This window comes from Natrix helvetica, assembly GCF_964273705.1.
Source record: "Natrix helvetica genome assembly, chromosome: Z".
Classification (NCBI taxonomy): Eukaryota; Metazoa; Chordata; class Lepidosauria; order Squamata; family Natricidae; genus Natrix; species Natrix helvetica.
The window spans coordinates 87681836-87699880 of record NC_138554.1 but is presented as its reverse complement, the minus strand read 5'-3'; the positions used below and the strand labels follow the sequence as shown (position 1 = coordinate 87699880).

Sequence of the window (18045 nt, the reverse complement as noted above, 5' to 3'; positions counted from 1 at the left end):
GCTTTTGTTCTGGCTGGGAATTTTAATCAAGCCTGTCTAAAGTCTGTTCTAAGTTTGTGCAGTATTTGCAGTGTACCACCAGAAGTAAGAACACTCTAGACCATATGTGCTCAAACTTAAGACAGGCATATAGAACGATCGTCCTCTCCCTGGGTATGGGACATCTCCCTGGGACATCTGGGTATATCTGACCACATCTTTCTGCTACTGTGCCCAAAGTATCCTAAGTATCCTTAGGAAAAGGATACGGCCAGTCGTGGGGTCTGGAGGGCATCCAAATTCCTGTGGTCCATCCAGACCTCAAGGGATATCGCTCCCCCTTCTAGTAAATGCCGCCAGGTCAACAGGGCCCACTGAACCGCAAACACCTCCTTCTCTCAAATGGGCCAGTTGCGTTCGGACCCTGTCAACTTCCCCGAGGTGTAAGCACACGGCTATAGGACTACTTCATTGTTCTTTTGTAAAAGAACTGCAGCCACCACCACATCACTGCCTGAACCATAAATGGCTTAGTGGGCTCTGGATGGTTCAGTACTGGCTCCTGTGCAAAGAAGGACTTCAGACGCTCAAATGCTTGCTGACATGCTATTGTCCACACAACTGGGCTCCCCAGTCAAGGGTTTGTCGTGAGATATTTTGTGCATAAGAGGTTGGTTAGTGGAAGGGCCACTTGGGCAAAGGACGGGATGAACTGGCGATAGAAATTGGCAAACCCTAAAAAACTCTGCAACTGCTTGCAGGTTTGGGGAGCCTGCCAGTCCAACACCGCCTTTACCTTTGTGGGGCCCATCTCCACCCCTTTAGGTGAAATATGGAACCCAAAGTAATCCAGTTGCGTCCTGTGGAATTCACATTTAGACAATTTTATGTATAAATGTGCGTCCAGCAGCTTACAAAGGGGATGAGGTTATGAGGGGAATGAATGTGCGCACATGCAGGGTGCAGGTTATCCTAATTACCAAGTAACTATAAAAGGTAGTGGGGATCACTGGGTGGCAGCTCTGACAAACTGTCAGGTTCCGAAGGGTTAATGAAAACAGCCAAACACAGAAATGGTTGGTAAATGGAGTTTGTATTCTTCCTCCGACACAAACTGACCAACAAAGTACTAAGGCAATGAATAAATTGTCAGAGCTACCACCCGGTGCTCCATACCACCTTTTATAGTTACTTGGTAATTAGGATAACTTGCACCCCTCACGTGCACATGCTTATCCCCCTCGTAATCCAGAATGAAAACCAACCAGCAATTAATCATGGATTGTTTTCAATTAGTTATCAATAGCTTTGTAGATTACTCAGCTGCTTGTGGAGGAGGGAGACCTGGTGAGTCTTGGCAGCTGGCCCGGTTTTCTCCCCTGAATGGCAACTCCAGACCTCTGGGCTGGCCAGAGCTGACACAAGGATTTTTAACATCTTCCTGCAACAGGCTAGAGTCCCATCATGCTTGAAAGCAGCCACAATTATCCCAGTTCCGAAGAAAGCAGCCATAAACAGCCTGAATGACTATAGACCCATTGCACTGACGTCTTGGTGATGAAGTGCTTTGAGCATCTAGTCCTACAACACCTCATATGTCTTCCTCCAAATTTTGATCAACACCAGTTTGCTTATAGAAGCAACAAGTTGACAGGGGACACCATCGCCACTGGTCTACATATTGCACTGAGAAATCTGGGAATTATGTCATAATGCTTTTTATAGACTATAGCCTTTAAAACCATCTTACCAGGCATTCTCATTGAACAGCTGATTGACCTGAATTTCCCTCTGCTCACTTGTGACTGGATCAAAGACTTCTGTTAGATAATGTGAATGGATGAGACAGGACTCAGGCTTCAGTGACAAACAGTTCTTTATTAGACAATACAGCACTGGCCTGTCTGACAGCTAGCCCTTTTATACGGAGTTGTCAGACTTCTTGGCAAATTGACTTTGAGTATTTTCCCACCAGAATAGAGGACCTTGCTGGAGCCTACTATTTGGCTGTCAGTATCTAAACCCCTCCCCTCTTAGTTGGGCTAATCCAACTAGTGATGTAGTCACGCAAATAAGCGGGCACTCAGAAACCCTCTAAGACCTGCGCAATTCAGTTGGCACTGGTACTTCAGTCAGGTCGGACAGACCTGTTGACTCTCTGGCTGCTACTGATGGAAACTCCTGGAAACTTCCCCGGACTGTGGGTGGAGTTCTCAGAGCCAGTTCCCCTGGAACTCACCGTGTGCCTCCAACTTCCTTGGCTAAGTACTCCGGCTCTTTTGGGATTGAGGAGTCTGTGGAAGAAGTGTATGATTGCTCCTTTTGGGTAGGGCTTTGGATAACTCATGCAGGAGTTATCTCTGGTTGTCTAAGACTGGAATGGCTGAGTCAGCCTTGGAGTTGGTCAATGTGCCACCTCCAACTTCTACCTTCCTCGAGCTCTAAGAATAAGAGTGAGGGCTGGTGATTTCTACAATTGTGGCAGGAACCCAGAGAGTGCCCCCAGGGTAGTTGTGGGCATACACTCAATCCTCTATTCTAAATGACTGTAGTTGATAGGTCAAATCAATGGGCGGTTTCGGCAGAATAGTTTGGATGCAGCCGGTCTAAGGAAGACCTCAGCTGGTGACCCATTAGCAATTCAGAGGGGCTTCTGCCAGTCATGACATTTTGCGTGATGTGCTGTACAAGGAGGAATTGATCAATTCGGGTTTGCCAATCACCAGGCCTTACTCTTATCTAGACTAATTTTGAACACTGTGGACAATCCATTCAGTTCATTATTCCATGCCAGCACTGAATAGAAATAAGACTGAAGCATCACACATTTAAAATATACTGCATTGTTCATTACAAAAATGACAAACTCAATAAAATCCATAAGAACAAGAAATAAAATGTATCTTGAAGTTATTATAAGCTAGTTTTAATTACTGAGGTCAGTTTCCTGTATATGTTTAAATAAAATTCAAAACGATAGTTAGTCATAAAATATGCTTCAAATATTTATTAACATGTATATATTTTAAACAAATGGAATGTTACAGCCTAGATCAGTAAAATAGAAACCATGATGGTGTATTTCCAGACCACGTAGAAGATGTACCTTTAAAAAATTCTCAAGTAATTTTTACCAATCATATAGCTTATTTAAAAAAATTACAAACATATTTCACATTCAATGTTACTAATTACATTCTTTTATCAACAGAATAATGAAAGAAGCCTTCTTGCTTATTGTCATCACAATTATAAGGTTTTTCATTAAATTGTTCATCCACCAAGTTTCATTTCTCATTTTATGGAAATGGTTAATTTGAACTGCTGATTTTCAGTGGGTTCTTTCAAGCATTCAAATAGGTCCAGGGAGGATTAAAAAGTTCATATTCTTCATCAATCTAGTTATTCCTTGATTATCCTCTCTCATTTAAAAGTTAGACAATTTAGTTTCTTCAAATGTATATTCTGATATCTCTGTATTATTTCTCAAATTATTACTTTTTAAACCAAAATCATATTTCAAATTTATTTTGAGGAGTGTCTATATAAGTTCCAAGAATATAGTGGAAGCTTTTTAGGAGTTTCACAATGATCATAAAGATAAAAAGACAACTTTCCTATTTTAAAGATTGCTTACTGTTGTAAATCCTTTCTTACAATATATATTATCATTTAAGATCTGGCTATATCAGATCTTAAATAATAAGCATTATGCTATACTGAAATTTGTTTAATAATGTTTTTAAATTAAATATTTGGCTGGTCTCAAACATTACAATAATTCTTAAGCCATGGTGTGCAAATCACAATGTCTGAATTCACACAGCATGCAAATCCCAAACCAAAGAAATCATGCTGATTTAGTAGACTATAAACCACTTTCAGTTATACCAAAATCGTACAATGAAGTGGCCAATAGTTCACATGAATGAAGGACATATTCCCAAATTCTCCACAACCCAGTGGCTCATTGGCAAGCAATAAACAAGGTCAACATGGAAAAAGGTTATCTGAAAATCAGATCTGGAAACCACAGAATATGTAATTTCTCCAAAATCACCTTTGCTGTTTGTGTAAACCATTTGTTGAGGTTATTGCCAATATTTAAGAGTCAGGGTGTCAAAATATGGAAGTTTTGAATCAGGATGTAAACTGAACAACCAACTATTGATTGGCATTTTTAGATAAATTAATCTATGAAATCAATTAAAATGTTCTTAATTTCTGCCTTATTAACACCTCAATATAATTGCATTTAGGATATTGGAGGCAATCCATGTTATTCTACAATTTAATAAACAGTTCACAACTAAATAGAACAATTTTAATTTTTTATTCTTTAGGACATTCTAGAGTTTCAAAATTAAGCAAAGCTAACCTGCTGCACCAATTAATTAATGCCTCATTAAAGTCTCCACTGATCAATATTTTAGTTGATAAAGTAATTAAAATTCTATCATCTCAACTTTCCAGATTTAAAATAATCCTGCTAAAGCAATGCAAGCTCTATGATAGCTTAAAAAAGCCCATGGCTGTTAACTTCTGCAAACAATTATTGCACAGTATTAATGTTACCTCAGGGAATAACCTCTGTTATACATCTTCTTGTGTCAATGTTTCAAATTTACACACCAGGAGCCTAAATAAATACTGTTGCTTTGCATTTGTTCATAACAACCTTTCAGAACTTTATGGCTCCAAGAGTGCTGGAACAGCTATCATTGGTTGGGATAGTGGTTGAGATTTAGTGTTGCTCTCCAGATGTGATAGAAGTATATCAGGTTGAGGTAGAAGTTTAACTTTTAATACAAAGGCATTAACTAGCTTCCATGTAGATTTCAGTCTCCTTCCACATCATCATGCAGAGAAAAGAAAGCAGGCTAGCTCATGTATATCTCAACCAGAAAACAGTAAAATAACATAACCCAGTTTTGGAATAATGTTGCTGGTGCTGCCCTCTTATGGTTTTGCTTCTAATACCTTCCGGACCTCTATAGTATACCCCTCAGTGTACTGTTTATGAAGATTCTCCAGTATCCAGGTCATGGTTGTGTCAAAGATGCTTTTTCCAAAAGGCAACTGAACTTTTTTTTTCCTTTTGAAAATGTTTTGCTTCTGAAGAGGCTTCTTGGATGAGAAGTGAAATGTTTTCAAAAGAAAAACCAAGAAAGTCCAGTTGCCTTCTCAGTGCACTACTGCAGGAAAAGGAGCTGGCAGATATGTTTTCTGGTCCTCAAGTCCTACCAAGAATGTATGTGTATACATGTTTCTGTTTTAATGAATAGATGGGTAGTGTGTGAAGAAGTGATAAGAAAAGGAAAGCGGAAATAAAAGTAATGTCTACCACTTGGAATTTGGCATCAACTCAGCCAGATGTGACTTCTGACAACTTTCTCATGAAAAAATTGTCCCTTTTGATCACAGAGAAATTATCACTACAATTACCATAGTTCACCGAGTGAATTGTGCTTTACAGAAAGCCTGATCTTCTAACATGTGGTTTTATCCTAAGTCTGTAATATCAAATTCATTTTATTAGTGAATTAATTTAGAACAATGCCTTCTGACTTTTTAAGTCTAGTGAGCAGAGCAGTATATCTACTAGAAACTCTTAACTTTCACATTTCTTTGTAGGATTTGTTCAAAAAAACCAGAATATCTGAGGAAGGCTACCCCTACCAGATTTTAGAAAGTAGTGGCAATTCAAATAACTGTCAAACTCTTTTTCCCCATTGTTTTGGGGACCAGGTCAACTTGAGAGTTGCATAAAGAAAAAAGATGCCATAAAGATTTGAATCTTGATCCCATTTAAGGATTTTGTTTTAATTCTTTGCATATTGAAGAGATTGAGACCTTTGGACTTGCAAGATTCTACTGTATTCAACAGGTAAGTTTCTCTCTCCTTAAAAGACAGTAAAAATTGATTTTGAAGGTTTTAAAAATAATATTTTAGACTATGCAGCAAAAGTGTAAATATGAAGGGTTGAGATAATTACGCTAGAAAAAAATCTTCAGTTGAAAAAGCTAATTTTGATTCTTATTCTCAAAAGTATTTTGTATCCAAAACTTTGTTTTACTTCTAGTTACAGTCTTTTGTACTTGGCTCTGACTGATCTCGGTATTTTGCACCTGGTTCTTAAAAGTTGATCTAGTTAAAAATCAAAAACAAAAAAACAAATTAAGTCTCATAATTATGAAGTTCTTTTATCTCCACACTACACAGCCAATATTTTGTTTTAATTAAAGTTGTCTTAGATGTTCTGAATAAAAGAACATGGAGGGGGTGTACAAATTGAAACAAACTCTTTAGAGGAAAAGTGAATGGGAAAAGGCTCAGGTTCTTGTCACTTGCCGCTCATCTTTTTTTTTTTTTTTCCTGTAAATGCCTCTTCCTGGATTTTTTTTTTTTTTTGCACATTGCAAGCAAATGTGGTTTGGGAATTTCATGCTTGCTGAACATCAACTTCTGACCACTATGTAATATTGAACCAGAAAAGGAAAATACAGAATTTGTTTTCTTTCTGAATAAGGTAACGTTTGCTGGCTATAAAATTTAATACACTGCAAAAGACATTATTCATGAATTTAATATTTGGTCTAAAATTTTAACAGCTGTGAAAGTACAACAATGTACCAAATATTTCTATATGCATATGAATTATGCACAATGTAACAGCAGTAGTTAATAACAATAATAGTCAGCAGAAAATTGTAAAATGATCGTAGGGGAACAGAATTCATAAATATAATGAAATAATCTGATACATATCTTATTTTTAAGTTTTATGTTAAGTTTCCATCACCTTTATTAAATATTTTTTCATGTTATCAAACTTTACAAGATACTTTAATTGCTTCCAAAAACATCCTCAAATATATTAACAACTCATAATTTTACTTGATGAGCTTCTTCTCTACCCTATCAGAGAAAGCCCATTTTTACAATTTATGATAAGACACAATTGTGTAGCAAAGTATTACAGATTCAAGAATACAGGCAATGTTGTTAATCCTAATCCCAGAAAATATAAAGCCTGTTTTTATCAGACAAGAAGCACATATGTCTGGGTGTAGGATTACAGCTACTATATCAATGACTTTGTTGCAAATTACTATAATCTGCTATGACCAGCCATTGAGACACAGTAATCTCTAATATAAAAGTTTTAAAAAAGCCAGATATTATCCCAATGAAACATTCATCTTGGCTATCTTTGTGACCACTAAGGAAAAATGGCTTGGTAAATGTGATAGTATAAGAAAATAACTACCTGAAACATAAAAAATATAATACCCGTTAAATTAGATCAACTGGCAGCATTTTGAAAGATGTTATTTGCATGTCCCTATAAGGTTTTTTTAAAAAATATTGCATAGCTGCTAGATTATGCATTTTCAAAATTGCTGCATTGATATTTACAAGCAGAAAAAAATTATTATGCAGAAATGAGAAGAGATTATGGATTTCAATAACTCTAATTGGATCATAAATATTAATTCAGAATTAGCTTTGATTGCATTTGTTCTTTGGGCTAAACTGTGAGAAAGCTTTACTTATAAAATTTGCAAAGATTCAAAGAAAAACATTGCATTATTTTCCATAAAAAATGTGAACAGCATATTGGATGAAGAATCTCTGTATCTCATAGTTTGTCTTCTTTACTGTGATAAAAAGGAATAGGTGATTCCAACTTTAAAATGGCATCTTCCTTGTATAATGTTTCAGACTGATGTAGAGCATTCAGCTTCTGTTCAAGGAATTATGTCAAAAAATCTGTTTTTCTATATTGATTTGAAAAAAACTGAAAGTTAACTTTGGTCTGTAAATATAAAATATCTATGAAGTTTGTGGGAGAGGATTTTTCCAGGATGTGCAGCATTTTCACAATCCCTATGTTGTTTTTACATGTGCATTTGGTACACTGAGGATCCTGCTTTGCATCATGTCCCATGCTTGTTCCATCTTCTTCTTTCCCACTCCAAAACGAACATAAATTCACTTTCAGATTAACTTCTAATGATGGAACTTGACATCTATTACTTCTGATGAGCAGTTTAAGAAACTACAAAAGATTTACAAAAATACAATTATATTTCTTGAGAGTAAAATACATTTTCTAAATCACAGCAGTATCAATCAGGGCATCTGATATTCAGGTATTTAACATAATTATAATTAATTAATTCTCTTGAACGTATTCTTTAATATTAATAGTTTTGAGAAATAATTACTTTTACTTTAGCCTATGGCTAATATCTTTGAACACAGCTTCTTTATTTGTATGTGATCTATTCCCAAAGGCTCTGAACTGGACAGATAATGATCAAGATCAGTATAAGATAGCTCTACATGTAATATAAAGAAAATAAAGTCAACCCACTTTTTCTCAAACATGTTCTACTCCAATCTTAAATGAAATAACTAGATCTTTATTGTGCTTCTGTAACCAAGAAGAAAAGAGCAAACCTAGTCTCCATTGAGAGGAAATTCCTAAACATGAAGGTTAAAATAGGAAATGTCTACTTCTGAATTAATTACGGCTTTTTGCATTATAAATACTGGAACTCTATGGAGATATGTATATGCTTCAAGGTGGAATAGAAAGTTCTAGTAATTTGGTTGTTACAACCCTGTGAAGTACATTTGTTTATTTAGTCAAACTTATGGTTGTCTTAATTGCAAATGTAACCTTTGGCTCAGTAAAAGAAACTGACTGACTGAATATAACTCTATATGTTTAGATATCCATCATTTCTATATTTAAGGGTAGATAATTCTAATACTGGGAAAGATTGAGGGCAAAAGAAGGGGACTACAGAGAATAAAGTGGCTGGATGGAGTCACGGAAGCAATAGGCATGAGTTTAAATGGACTCCAGAGGATGGTAGAGGACAGGAAGGCCTGGAGGAATGTTGTCCATGGGGTCATGATGGGTCGGACACGACTTCACAACTAACAACAACAACAAATTCTACCAAAACTAGGTAAAGAACAGACATTGGTTACAGATAATCTGTCATATACTGGTTAGGAGTGCCATTGTATTTTTTTTAAATACACCACTAATACATTAGAATGTAGTAACAATACAAAATTTCTGTCAACTTGTAAAGAATTTCCATGACTATTATCAAGTTGACATAGAAAAGGGAGAAAAGTTGACATAGAAAAGGGAGAAAAGAGAGAATTCCATGCATACCTTTGGCCAGAGTCAGGTCTCATATTTCTACAACTACCCACGAGACTCAAAACCGAACTGCTAGCAGACCTCTGGTTCCGAAACAACCAACACATCTTGATAAAAAGAATGACCTTGCATGGAAGGGGACGAAACTCTATGACCCGGAATCCCTACGCACCTTAATTCTCCAGTGGAGCCACGATGCCAAACCGGCAGGCCACTTTGAGTTCCTAAAGACTTTACACTTAGCCCAGAGGCAATTCTGGTGGTCTGGCATAAAGAAAGATGTGGACAGTTTCGTGAAAAGTTGCACCATCTGCCCCACAATGAAGAGAAGATCGGGAACCCCCCCCTCCCGGACTGCTGCAAACAGTAGCAGAGCCAACGAGGCCGTGGGAGGAGATCGCAATGGACTTTATGGTAGAGTTGCTGAAAAGTGGGGGAAACATGGTGATTTGGACTGTAATAGACCTGTTCTCCAAACAGGCACACTTCATACTCTGCAGCGGACTTCCCTCGGCTCACAAGCTGGCTAAATTGTTTGTGAAGCATATCTATCGACTGCATGGAGTACCTCGAAGAATTATTTCAGACAGAGGGTTCCAGTTCATTGCTACGTTTTGGTGGGAGTTCCTGTGGTCCATTGGGTCATCTCAGGGTCTTACTTCAGCTTTTCATCCGAGCACCAATGGGGCAGCAGAGAGACTGAACACCATGATAGAGCAGTACCTGAGGTGCTACATGAACTATCAGCAGTCCAATTGAGCAGACCTTTTATCTTTTGCTGAGGTCGCGTACAATAATGCTGTTCACAATAGCACAGGACTCACGCCGTTCAAAGTTGTGAGCAGCATGGATTTTGTCCCAATGCCTGAGTATCCAAGGGATTCCCCCCCCTCCTCAGTCAGTTTGATTGATTGGATGTTGATGCTGAAAGCAACCTGGGAAAAAGTCAAAAAAGCACTGGCTAAAGCAGCACAAACCTATAAGAAACATGCAGATAAACACCGGGCTCCACAACGGCCATTCCAGGTGGGAGAGAAGGATTACCTCTCCACAAAATATTTGAGATTAAAACTGCCTTGCAAGAAACTGGGGCCAAAGTTGATGGGACCATTCCCCATAGTAAAGATCATCAACCCAGTCACAGTGCAATTGAAACTGCCTCGATTGCTGGGGAAGATACACCCGGTGTTTCATAGTAGCCTCTTAAAACCCATGATCGGATCCACTTTGAGACCACAACCCCGGGAGCCCCCGGGCCCTGTGGTCATAGGGAGACAAACCCATTATGAGGTTCAACAAGTCCTTGATTCGAGATGGCAACTCCAATACTTAATCAAGTAGAAGGGATACCCCTTATCAGAGGCATCTTGGGTAAAAAGTAGAAATATCCAGGCTGATCGCCTTATAGCAAAATTCCATGCAGAAAATTCAAGCAAGCCTGGGGGAGGGACGCATCCCTAAATTATATATCTGTACTCAATTTTTTTGTTTCACACAGGTCGCTTTCGGGAAGTGAGGGGAGCCAGATGTCAATTTCTAAAGCGTTTCCATGACTATTATCAAGTTGACATAGAAAAGGGAGAAAAGGGAGGAGAATTCCATGCATACCTTTGGCCAGAGTCAGGTCTCATATTTTTACAGCTGGTGTGTGAAATGCGCAAGTTCATAGCCAGCTGCAGTGTCTCATTGGTGGATGTGATTTATGACACAGACAGAAGGGAAGGGAGATACAGGGTAAAGTTCAGACACCATTAAGTGGAAATCAGATTTGGCTCCGCAGCAGAAGATAATGCCAAAATGTTGCTCCTAATAAATGACTGGTTTTCTTTTGAACTTTGTCTCGAGGCAAATTCACTTAGTGTCAGGCCTGTAATTCTGTTCCTTTTAGGATCTTTGGCCTGCCACATAATTAAAACATATATATTATGCTGTTTCATTGGTATAGTAGTTGGGAGGAGGGAATAGAAAGGAGTAGGATTGTGGAATGTATTGTTATGGATTTCTTAGAAGCTCAAGGTCGTCTTTTGTCTCCGCACCTCGACACCTGGCCGGAAGAAGAAGGGTGTACATGCCAGCGTGGAAGATGAAGATTGGACCATGTGATGAATTATGGGGTGTGGGGATAGATGATGAACTTTTAACTTGGGAAATTCACCGGATGTACCTTAGAGTTGAAATTTCAACAACATAATGCCAACATGCCTGTCTTATTAAATTGGAGTTTTAAGGACTACTTTGCCTTGGACAATGATTTAATTCTGCATGATATTTGGAACGCTGACATTATTTCAACTCTCCCTTAAAAAAATTTTCTTTCATCGGGGTACTGAATCCCAGCTCTGACCCAACCCTGGGCAGGACGAAATTTCAGTGAAGATGGAGGAAGGAAAGAATGCAGCAGAGAAAGCTAAGGATGATGGATCGCTTATTTTTGTCGAAACCATCTATGCACCTTCTAAAGAAATAGTTCAACAGGCAGAGGCGAAGCAAAGGGAGCTTCAGCAGGGCGCCCGGCGAAAGGAACCGAAACCAAGATTTCCCTCACAGACGGAGTTTGATCTGCGGGAGGAAGTTTCGGGATTTATTGCTTCTCAGGAATGCCTGCTGGAAGGAGGGGGGCCCCCCAAGGGAACTCTGACAGACGGCTGGAGCATGGGGAGAAGAGCAAATGAATGGAGATCTCAGTCGCTATCACGCAGCCAGTCTTTGATGGGCCTTCCGGACCAATTCCGACGCCTAAATGTGAGTGAACAAAAACCCCTGGGGCCCCCAGAACCACCCGGGTGGAGCCTAGCAAAGCCCACATTATCCTTTCCCAGCAGAGAAACTGCTGCGCAGTGGAGCGGAGACCTTGGGTCTTTCCACACAGCCATCAGCGAATCAGCACCCCCCCTCCTGGAGGAAAAAAAAATTGGGAAGTAAAACTTAACCAGCCGAAAGGGGCCTGGAACACTTTCACCTCCCCCCCTCTGCAAAGCGATGGCTCTGGACCCATCAATCAAGCCAATTCAGGTTGGGCTTTCTTCCCGGGTCATGGATGGGCTCAATGCCAGTGGACGCCTGCCCCTTCCCAACCAATGGCGCCACCCCAAATAGCTGCTCAGAGGCAGAGCCAGGGAATGGGACCACCACAGGGCCCAGCCCCCCCACCAATGCCTCAGCAGGCTTTTGCCCAACCGATGGGTGTGGCCCCACAAAGAAGCTTACCACCCCAAGCAGCAGGCCAACAGGTTGCTCCGGTTCAACCACCAGCACCCCCTCCTCCTCCCACACCCCCCCGGTTCCGTGCAACCTATGATGGCAGCCGAGACAAACTAGCTTACTTTATGAATCGAGTGTTGGCGTACGTTGACCAAGTAGGCCCACAATACCTGACGGATCGAGAACTGATCCAAGAAATAGCAGAGGGGATGAATGAAGGAGAGGCAGCACAATGGATAGCGGAACTCCATGAAGAAGCAGCTCCTGAGTTAGATGACATAACGGGGTTCATCCAACTGATGCGGGCCCGATTTTACGATGTGGCCCAACAGGTAGATGCTGAAGACCAGATCCAGGAATTACGACAGGGGGGTCGGCCGGTCAAAGAATTAGTTTGGGAATTCCGGAGAATAGCTGGAAGACTACGTTACTGGCCAGAGAGACTATTGGTCTATACGTTCAAAAAGGCCTTAGATCCCAAACTGAAACAAGCTTGTGCCGTAAGGGGGACCCCAGATCGTATCCAAGAATGGTACACCACTGCAATCATACTGGACCACGAGATTAACACCTATCCAAAGCCTGGTACCAGAACCCCTGAAAAAAAACCGTTAGCCCACCGAACGCAGAGGCAGCAAACTGAAAAGCTCCCGCCAACCCCTCGTTCCTGGGGCCCCAAAATAAAGTGCTACCGTTGTGGTCAGCTTGGCCACCGGGCATCTACATGCTGGGCTCCAGCCCCAGTTCCACAACCACGCCAACCACCTGCCAGCACAGTCAAGAAAACCCCCAGAAAACCACCAGAAAAAAGTCGTCTGGCACAACAGCCAGCAGGGGCAGAGAGCGGAGCCACTGAAAACGCCCGGGACACTTCAGAGGAGGAAGAGGAAGGAAACCCAGAAGACGACCCAATGGTGAGTGCACCTATCCGCCCCTTCCAAATAAAAGCCAAACTCCAAATACCGAAAAGGGGGGTAGAAGGGGAAGTTGGGGTGATTATAGATACCGGCTGCACCCGATGCTTAATCAGCATGTCAATAGTGGAGCAACTAGGTATACGCACCAGACCCCTGAAACAACCCATTCCGTTTGAGCAAGTGGATGGAACCCTAATTGGGGGAGCTCCGGCTACAAAGATCACTGAGTTAGTAAAACTGGTGATAGGCCGCCACTATGAGTTCCTCAGATTCATCGTGGCCCCTGGAATGCAGGAGTCAGTTATCCTAGGGCTTGCATGGTTGGACAAGTGGGAACCTACCATAAAGTGGGAGGATGGCGTTAGAAAGGTGACTATTGGACTTGGGCCGTTACCACCAGTGGAACCAAAGGGCCACCCAGGAACATTGGAACCTAACAGCCCAACCCATCCAGAACCTGCAGCAACCGCAGCAGACACTAAACTTCCGGGAATCCAACGAGTCCCAAAGATCTATTGGGATCTGGCGGAGGTGTTCAGTGAGGAAGACGGAAACTACCTTCCACCTCACCGCGCCACAGATTGTGCCATAGAGTTCAAACCTGGGGTAACCTTACCAAAGCCCAAAATGTACTCTATGACGCCTAAAGAGATGATAGAATTGAGGAAGTACATCGACACCAATTTGAAAAGAGGGTTTATTGAACCAGCAAAATCAAAAGTAGCGGCCCCAGTGCTCTTCAGGGAAAAGAAAGATGGGGGGGTTCGCCTCTGTGTGGACTTACGAGCTTTGAATGCGGTATGCGAAAAGAATACCTATCCCCTCCCTCTCATGAAAGATATGTTGAACCACTTGGCTAAGGGCAAGATTTTCACCAAGCTGGATTTGAGAGAGGCGTATTATCGTATACGAATCCGGAAAGGGGATGAGTGGAAGACCGCTTTTAATACTCCCTTAGGCAGCTTCCAATATAAAGTCATGCCTTTCGGACTACAAGGAGCACCCGCAGTATTCATGCAGTACATAAATGAAGTGCTACACGACCACCTGTACCGCGGAGTACTCGTTTATTTAGATGACATCTTGATCTTCTCTGAGACCATGGAAGAACATGTGAAACTGGTACGGCAAGTCCTGAAAAAACTTCTAGCTGCCAAACTTTATGCAAAATTGTCAAAGTGTGAATTCCACAAGACCTCGCTAGATTATCTGGGATATCGTATCTCCAATGAAGGAGTAGAAATGGACCCAGAAAAAGTGAAAGCGGTGTTAGATTGGAAACCTCCAAGCACTCGCAAACAATTACAAAGCTTCCTTGGATTTGCAAACTTTTATAGGCAGTTTATTCCAACCTTTGCTGAAATTGCCCTACCATTGACTGACCTATTAAGAACGGGGCCTTCCCCTACTAAACCAAAAGCAAACCAACCATTAAGATGGACAATTGACTGTCAAAAGGCTTTTGAGAAATTAAAACGGCTCTTTGCCCAAGAACCTATATTGCAACACCCCGATCCAGAGCGACCTTTCATAATCCAAACGGATGCCAGTGATGTCGCGATAGCCGCAGTGCTACTACAAAAGAATAAGGAAGGCCACCTCTTACCATGCGCTTACATCTCCAAAAAACTCACCACTACGGAAAGAAGGTGGCCCATTTGGGAGAAGGAGGCATTCGCGATCAGGTGGAGCATGCTCACCTGGAGGCATCTCCTGGAAGGGGGGGATATACCGTTCGAGGTATGGACTGATCATAAAAACCTCGAAACTCTCCTTGCCCATCGAAAGTTATCCCCCAAACAGGTCCGTTGGGCCCAATATTTCCAAAGGTTCAAATTTGAAATTAAACACATCCCCGCAGGGAAGAACTTGTTAGCAGATGCACTGTCGAGAAAACCCCAGTTTGACAGTAAGAAGGAAGAAATTTTCCACCCCATCATATCTTCTTCTCACCAAAAGGCAGTTCAAGTCACCAGTCGAAGCCAAGATAAACTGAGAACCGAACTGAAAGCAGCCCTCCAGACAGACCCATGGTTCAACAACAACAAAGACATCCTAACGATTAATGATGGCGTAGCCTGGAAGGGATCCAAACTGTACGTCCCTGCAGAAATGAGATTGCAAGTGCTACAGCGGAGTCATGATGCGAAACTAGGAGGTCATTTCGGATTCCTGAAAACTCTCCACCTCGCTAGACGTCAATTTTGGTGGCCAAAGATGAGGTCGGAGGTGGAAGATTATGTAAAAAGCTGTGCTACTTGTGCAACAATGAAAACCCGTCCGGGAAAGCCCCCTGGACTACTACAACAAGTGGCCAACCCTAGCCGACCATGGGAAGAGATAGCAATGGACTTCATTGTCGAACTTCCAGATAGCAGTGGTAATAAAGTAATCTGGACAGTTATTGATTTGTTTTCCAAGCAAGCACACTTTATCGCTTGTTCAAGCCTACCATCCGCAAAGAAATTAGCGAAAATGTTTGTGAAACACATTTATCGCCTACATGGAGTTCCAAAAAGGATCATTTCAGATCGCGGAGTTCAATTCACCGCCAAGTTCTGGAGAGAATTCCTAAAATCGATCGGGTCCACGCAGGGACTCAGCTCAGCATTTCATCCCAGCACAAATGGGGCAGCAGAGAGGGCCAATGCGATGGTGGAACAGTACATCCGGTGTTATGTGGACTATCAGCAAGACAATTGGTCGGACTTGCTACCTTTCGCTGAAGTAGCATATAATAATACGGTTCACAGCAGTACCGGATTAACTCCTTTCCAGATTACCAGTGGCATGGAATTCGTTCCCATGCCTGAACTATCTAAGGAACCTCCCTCATCCATGTCCCTGAATGAATGGCTGGAGGCACTAAAGAAGGGATGGGAGAATACCAAAAAGGCACTAACAGATGCGGCAGAAGCATACAAGAAGCAAGCTGATAAACATCGTTCCCTACAACCCCCCTTTCGAGTGGGGGACAAAGTTTTTTTGTCTACTAAATACATAAGATTAAAGATGCCTAGTAAGAAATTAGGTCCAAAATTTCTAGGTCCTTTCCCAATAGAAAAGATAATTAACCCAGTTACAGTTCGACTCAGCCTACCTAGACTCTTAGGGAAAATTTACCCGGTATTCCATTGTAGCTTATTGAAGCCGGTAAGGGAGTCTAGCACGAGACCATCCACCCAAACTCCACCTCCTCCCGTAGTGGTAGAAGGGGAAACACATTATGAAGTGAAAAAAATATTAGATTCCAGGCTGTATAGAGGTCGTTTACAATATTTAGTGCATTGGAAGGGATACCCTTTGTCAGAAGCTACGTGGGTGAAAAGTTGGGATCTGAAAGCAGATAAATTAGTGAAGCAATTCCATGAGAAATTCCCTGATAAGCCAAAGGGTCCCCCTGGGGGAGGAAGAGGTGGTTAAATTTTAATAGTTAACATTTATGTTACTCTCTTTTCAGGAAACGTTTTTCTCTTGAGGAGAGGCCGCCTGTCAGGCCTGTAATTCTGTTCCTTTTAGGATCTTTGGCCTGCCACATAATTAAAACATATATATTATGCTGTTTCATTGGTATAGTAGTTGGGAGGAGGGAATAGAAAGGAGTAGGATTGTGGAATGTATTGTTATGGATTTCTTAGAAGCTCAAGGTCGTCTTTTGTCTCCGCACCTCGACACCTGGCCGGAAGAAGAAGGGTGTACATGCCAGCGTGGAAGATGAAGATTGGACCATGTGATGAATTATGGGGTGTGGGGATAGATGATGAACTTTTAACTTGGGAAATTCACCGGATGTACCTTAGAGTTGAAATTTCAACAGCATAATGCCAACATGCCTGTCTTATTAAATTGGAGTTTTAAGGACTACTTTGCCTTGGACAATGATTTAATTCTGCATGATATTTGGAACGCTGACACTTAGGGCATATTTTGGAAACTTCACAATTTCATTAAAATATCAATAGTAGAACATTCTTTGAAGCTTATTTGTTTATTTCTCTCCTGCCTTTTTTATTTTTATAAATTAGTCAAGGTAGTAGACATACCTAATAAAACAATAAAAAATTCTTGGGGGGGGGGAGGTAGTAGATATACCTAATGTTCCCTTCTACTGTTTTACCCACAACCCTGTGAAATTTAGTTGGGCTAAGAGAGTGACTGGCTCAAAATCACCCCATACAGCTTTTGTGCTTAAGGTTCCTTGTTTCTATCTGATGCCTTAACCAGTAGACTAAATCAGTTGTTTTTTTGTGGCCGCATCAATAGTTAACATCTCAAACTATGTTTTTTGTTGCCACTGGATTTGAAAACTATATTAGTAAATAATATCAGTGAAACAAGAGGTTTTTTTCTCTTTTTCTTTTGACGAGACTTTGGAAAAAATGCAAAGAAAAACAATTAAGATAATTAAGAGACAAAAACATGTGAGAAAAGTAGCAGGAAAGGGTATGGCCAGTCTAGAGCAAAGAAGGACTAGGGGGTGACATGATAGCAGCATTCCAGTATTTGAGGGGCTGTCACAAAGAAGAGGAGGTCAACTTTTTTTCCAAAGCACTAGAAGACACAATAAGAAATAATGGATGGAAACTAATCAAGTAGAGAAGCAACCTGGAATTAAGGAAAAATTTGCCAACAATGAGAACAATTAACCAGTGGAACAGCTTCAGAAGTTGTAGGTGCTTTATCACTGGAGGTTTTTTAAAAAAGACTGCACAGCCACCTTTCTGAAATGATACAGAGTTGAACTAGAAGATCTCTAAGGT

General features: G+C 41.0%; 1 protein-coding gene across 1 annotated transcript in view; it reads right to left on the bottom strand.

The window, feature by feature from the left end:
- Positions 1-2971: 2971 nt before the first annotated feature.
- Positions 2972-18045, bottom strand: part of ZNRF2 (zinc and ring finger 2) — a 79926-nt gene continuing 64852 nt past the window's right edge. Inside the window, exon 5 of the mRNA XM_081971636.1 lies at positions 2972-8042. The gene's annotated coding sequence lies outside the window, so the exon portion shown is untranslated. The remainder of the gene's footprint in view (positions 8043-18045) is intronic.